This window comes from Procambarus clarkii, chromosome 1 (genome assembly GCF_040958095.1).
Source record: "Procambarus clarkii isolate CNS0578487 chromosome 1, FALCON_Pclarkii_2.0, whole genome shotgun sequence".
NCBI classification, from domain to species: domain Eukaryota; kingdom Metazoa; phylum Arthropoda; class Malacostraca; order Decapoda; family Cambaridae; genus Procambarus; species Procambarus clarkii.
The window spans coordinates 9,060,072-9,066,816 of NC_091150.1; positions in this window are offsets into that span (position 1 = coordinate 9,060,072).

A 6,745-nucleotide genomic window follows, 5' to 3' on the forward strand; every position below is an offset into this window, starting at 1 on the left:
ACAGGGTTCTGTACTTGGACCTATCCTGTTTCTAATGTACGTAAATGATCTCCCAGAGGGTATAGACTCATTCCCCTTAATGTTTGCTGACGACGCCAAAATTATGAGAAGGATTAAGACTGTGGAGGACAGCTTGAGGCTTCAAGAAGACCTGGACAACCTACAGGAATGGTCATACAAATGGCTGTTAGAGTTTAACCCAACCAAATGTAATGTAATGAAGATAGGGGTAGGAAGCAGAAGACCAGATACAAGGTATCATTTGGGAGATGAAATACTTCAAGAGTAAGAGAGAGAGAAAGACCTGGGGGTTGATATCACGCCAGACCGGTCCCCTGAATCTCATATCAAGAGGATAACATCAGCAGCATATGCCAGGTTGGCTAACATAAGAACGGCCTTTAGAAACTTGTGTAAGGAATCTTTCAGAACTTTATACACAACATATGTCAGACCAATCCTGGAGTATGCGGCTCCAGCATGGAGTCCATATCTAGTCAAGCATAAGACTAAACTGGAAAAGGTTCAAAGGTTTGCGACCAGACTAGTACCCGAGCTGAGAGGTATGAGCTACGAGGAGAGACTACGGGAATTAAACCTCACTTTGTTGAAAGATAGAAGAGTAAGGGGGGACATGATCACCACATTCAAGACTCTCAAGGGAATCGACAGGGTTGATAAAGACAGGCTATTTAACATAAGGGGCACACGCACTACGGGACACAGGTGGAAACTAAGTGACCAAATGAGCCACAGAGATATTAGAAAGAACTTTTTTAGTGTCAGGGTGGTTGACAAATGGAATGCATTAGGAAGTAATGTGGTGGAGGCTGACCCCATACCCAGTTTCAAGTGTAGATATGATAGAGCCCAATAGGCTAAGGAACCTGTACACCTGTTGATTGACAGTTGAGACGCGGGACCAAAGAGCCAGAGCTCAACCCCCGCAATCACAACTAGGTGAGTACAACTAGGTGAGTACACACAAACACACACACACACACACACACACACACACACACACACACACACACACACACACACACACACACACACACACACACACACACACACACACACACACACACACACACACACACACACACACACACACACACACACACACACACACACACACACACATACACACACACGGGGGTTGAAGGGGATTGATAGGGTAGATAAAGACAGTCTATTTAACACAAGGGGAACACGCACAAGGGGACACAGGTGGAAACTGAGTGCCCAAATGAGCCACAGAGATATTAGAAAGAACTTATTTAGTGTCAGAGTGGTTGACAAATGGAATGCATTAGGGGGTGATGTGGTGGAGGCTGACTCCATACACAGTTTCAAGTGTAGATATGACAGAGCCCGATAGGCTCAGGAATCTGTACACCTGTTGATTGACGGTTGAGAGGCGGGACCAAAGAGCCAGAGCTCAACCCCCGCAAACACAACTAGGTGAGTACACACACACACACACACACACACACACACACACACATACACACACACAAAGGAACGAAGCGAAGGAACTTTGTAACACAGCATCAACATGGGTTCAGGGATGGCAGGTCCTGCCTCACAGGGTTACTTGAATTCTACGACCAGGCAACAAAAATAAGGCAAGAAAGAGAAGGGTGGGCAGACTGCATATTTTTGGATTGTCAGAAAGCCTTTGATACAGTGCCACACAAGAGGCTAGTGCGAAAGTTGGAGATGCAGGCTGGAGTGAGAGGGAAGGTACTCCGGTGGATAGAGGAGTACCTAAGCAACAGGAGACAACGAGTCTGTGTGAGGGGTGAGGTCTCAGATTGGCGAGACGTCACAAGTGGAGTCCAGCAGGGGTCAGTCCTTGGACCTATACTGTTTCTGGTATATGTAAATGATCTCCCAGAGGGTATAGATTCGTTCCTCTCAATGTTTGCCGACGATGCAAAAATTATGAGGAGGATTGAAACAGAGGATGATAGTAGGAGGCTACAAGATGACCTGGATAGACTGAGTGAATGGTCCAACAAATGGCTGTTGAAGTTCAACCCGAGTAAATGCAAAGTAATGAAACTAGGCAGTGGAAACAGGAGGCCAGGCACAGGATACAGAATAGGAGATGAAGTACTTAATGAAACAGACAGAGAGAAAGATCTAGGAGTTGATATCACACCAAACCTGTCTCCTGAAGCCCACATAAAGAGAATAACGTCTGCGGCATATGCGAGGCTGGCTAACATCAGAACGGCGTTCAGGAACCTGTGTAAGGAATCATTCAGAATCTTGTACACCACATATGTAAGACCAATCCTGGAGTATGCGGCCCCAGCATGGAGCCCGTACCTTGTCAAGCACAAGACGAAGCTGGAAAAAGTCCAAAGGTATGCTACTAGACTAGTCCCAGAACTAAGAGGCATGAGTTATGAGGAAAGGCTGCGGGAAATGCACCTTACGACACTGGAAGACAGAAGAGTAAGGGGGGACATGATCACAACCTACAAAATCCTCAGGGGAATCGACCGGGTAAACAAGGATGAACTATTCAACACTGGTGGGACGCGAACAAGGGGACACAGGTGGAAGCTGAGTACCCAAATGAGCCACAGAGACGTTAGAAAGAACTTTTTCAGTGTCAGAGTAGTTAGTAAATGGAATGCATTAGGAAGTGATGTGGTGGAGGCTGACTCCATACACAGTTTCAAATGTAGATATGATAGAGCCCAATAGGCTCAGGAATCTGTACACCAGTTGATTGACGGTTGAGAGGCGGGACAAAAGAGCCAGAGCTCAACCCCCGCAAGCACAATTAGGTGAGTACACACACACACACACACACGCTTTGATTCAGTATCACACAAGAGGCTAGTTAAAAAGCTGAAGATGCAGGCTGGAGTGAAAGGGGAGGTACTTCGTTGGATGAAGGAGTACCTAAGTAACAGAAGACAACGAGTCACTGTGAGGGGTGAGGTCTCGGATTGGCGTGACGTCATAAGTGGAGTCCCGCCGGGGTTAGTCCTTGGACCAATACTTTTTCTGATATATGTAAATGATCTCCCAGAGGGTATAGAAACGTTTCTCTCAATGTTTGCTGATGATGCAAAAATTATGAGGAGGATTGAAATAGAGGATGATAGTAGGAGACTAAAGGACGACCTAGACAGACTAAATGAGTGGTCCAACAAATGGCTGCTAAAGTTTAACCCGAGTAAATGCAAAGTAATGAAACTGGGCGGCGGAAACAGGAGGCCAGACACAAGATTCAGAATAGGAGATGAAGAACTTAATGAAATGGAAAGAGAGAAAGATCTAGGAATTGATATCACACCAAACCTGTCTCCTGAAGCCCACATAAAGAGAATTACGTCTGCGGCATATGCGAGGCTGGCTAACATCAAAACAGCCTTCAGGAACCTGTGTAAATAATCGTTTAGAATCTTGTACACCACATACGTAAGACCAATCCTGGAGTTTGCGGCCGCAGCATGGAGATCATACCTTGTCAAGCACAAGACGAAGCTGGAAAAAATTCAGAGGTATGCCACTAAACTAGTCCCAGAACTAAAAGGCATGAGTTACGAGGAAATGCTGCCGTAAATGCACCTTACGACACAGGAAGAAAGAAGAGTAAGGGGAGACATGATCACTACCCACAAAATCCTCAGGGGAATTGACAGGTGTAGACAAGGATAAACTATTCAACACTGGCGGTACGCGAACATGGGGATACAGGTGGAAACTGAGTAACCAAATGAGCCACAGGGACTTTAGAAAGAACTTTTTCAGTGTCAGAGTAGTTAACAGGTGGAATGCATCAGGCAGAGATGTGGTGGAGGCTGACTCCATACACAGTTTTAGATGTAGATATGATAGAGCCCAGTAGGCTCAGGAATCTGTACAACAGTTGATTGACAGTTGAGAGGGGGGACCAAAGAGCTAAAGCTCTACCCCCGCAAGCACAATTAGGTGAGTACACACACACACACACACACAGACACACACACACACACACACACACACACACACACACACACACACACACACACACACACACACACACACACACACACACACACACACACACACACACACATACACACACGCACACACACACACACACACACACCGGGTAAACAAGGATGAACTATTCAACACTGGTGGGACGCGAACAAGGGGACACAGGTGGAAGCTGAGTACCCAAATGAGCCACAGAGACGTTAGAAAGAACTTTTTCAGTATCAGAGTAGTTAGTAAATGGAATGCATTAGGAAGTGATGTGGTGGAGGCTGACTCCATACACAGTTTCAAATGTAGATATGATAGAGCCCAATAGGCTCAGGAATCTGTACACCAGTTGATTGACGGTTGAGAGGCGGGACCAAAGAGCTAGAGCTCAACCCCCGCAAGCACAATTAGGTGAGTACAATTAGGTGAGTACACACACACGCTTTGATTCAGTATCACACAAGAGGCTAGTGAAAAAGCTGAAGATGCAGGCTGGAGTGAAAGGGGAGGTACTTCGTTGGATAAAGGAGTACCTAAGTAACAGAAGACAACGAGTCACTGTGAGGGGTGAGGTCTCGGATTGGCGTGACGTCATAAGTGGAGTCCCGCCGGGGTTAGTCCTTGGACCAATACTTTTTCTGATATATGTAAATGATCTCCCAGAGGGTATAGAATCGTTTCTCTCAATGTTTGCTGATGATGCAAAAATTATGAGGAGGATTGAAATAGAGGATGATAGTAGGAGACTAAAGGACGACCTAGACAGACTAAATGAGTGGTCCAACAAATGGCTGCTAAAGTTTAACCCGAGTAAATGCAAAGTAATGAAACTGGGCGGCGGAAACAGGAGGCCAGACACAAGATTCAGAATAGGAGATGAAGTACCTAATGAAATGGAAAGAGAGAAAGATCTAGGAATTGATATCACACCAAACCTGTCTCCTGAAGCCCACATAAAGAGAATTACGTCTGCGGCATATGCGAGGCTAGCTAACATCAGAACAGCCTTCAGGAACCTGTGTAAGGAATCGTTTAGAATCTTGTACACCACATACGTAAGACCAATCCTGGAGTTTGCGGCCGCAGCATGGAGCCCATACCTTGTCACGCACAAGACGAAGCTGGAAAAAAATCAGAGGTATGCCACTAAACTAGTCCCAGAACTAAGAGGCACGAGTTACGAGGAAATGCTGCCGTAAATGCACCTTACGACACAGGAAGAAAGAAGAGTAAGGGGAGACATGATCACTACCCACAAAATCCTCAGGGGAATTGACAGGGGTAGACAAGGATAAACTATTCAACACTGGCTGTACGCGAACATGGGGATACAGGTGGAAACTGAGTAACCAAATGAGCCACAGGGACTTTAGAAAGAACTTTTTCAGTGTCAGAGTAGTTAACAGGTGGAATGCATCAGGCAGAGATGTGGTGGAGGCTGACTCCATACACAGTTTTAGATGTAGATATGATAGAGCCCAGTAGGCTCAGGAATCTGTACAACAGTTGATTGACAGTTGAGAGGGGGGACCAAAGAGCTAAAGCTCTACCCCCACAAGCACAATTAGGTGAGTACACACACACACACAGACACACACACACACACACACACACACACACACACACACACACACACACACACACACACACACACACACACACACACACACACACACACACACACACAGACACACACGCACACACACACACACACACACCGGGTAAACAAGGATGAACTATTCAACACTGGTGGGACGCGAACAAGGGGACACAGGTGGAAGCTGAGTACCCAAATGAGCCACAGAGACGTTAGAAAGAACTTTTTCAGTATCAGAGTAGTTAGTAAATGGAATGCATTAGGAAGTGATGTGGTGGAGGCTGACTCCATACACAGTTTCAAATGTAGATATGATAGAGCCCAATAGGCTCAGGAATCTGTACACCAGTTGATTGACGGTTGAGAGGCGGGACCAAAGAGCTAGAGCTCAACCCCCGCAAGCACAATTAGGTGAGTACAATTAGGTGAGTACACACACACGCTTTGATTCAGTATCACACAAGAGGCTAGTGAAAAAGCTGAAGATGCAGGCTGGAGTGAAAGGGGAGGTACTTCGTTGGATAAAGGAGTACCTAAGTAACAGAAGACAACGAGTCACTGTGAGGGGTGAGGTCTCGGATTGGCGTGACGTCATAAGTGGAGTCCCGCCGGGGTTAGTCCTTGGACCAATACTTTTTCTGATATATGTAAATGATCTCCCAGAGGGTATAGAATCGTTTCTCTCAATGTTTGCTGATGATGCAAAAATTATGAGGAGGATTGAAATAGAGGATGATAGTAGGAGACTAAAGGACGACCTAGACAGACTAAATGAGTGGTCCAACAAATGGCTGCTAAAGTTTAACCCGAGTAAATGCAAAGTAATGAAACTGGGCGGCGGAAACAGGAGGCCAGACACAAGATTCAGAATAGGAGATGAAGTACCTAATGAAATGGAAAGAGAGAAAGATCTAGGAATTGATATCACACCAAACCTGTCTCCTGAAGCCCACATAAAGAGAATTACGTCTGCGGCATATGCGAGGCTAGCTAACATCAGAACAGCCTTCAGGAACCTGTGTAAGGAATCGTTTAGAATCTTGTACACCACATACGTAAGACCAATCCTGGAGTTTGCGGCCGCAGCATGGAGCCCATACCTTGTCACGCACAAGACGAAGCTGGAAAAAAATCAGAGGTATGCCACTAAAC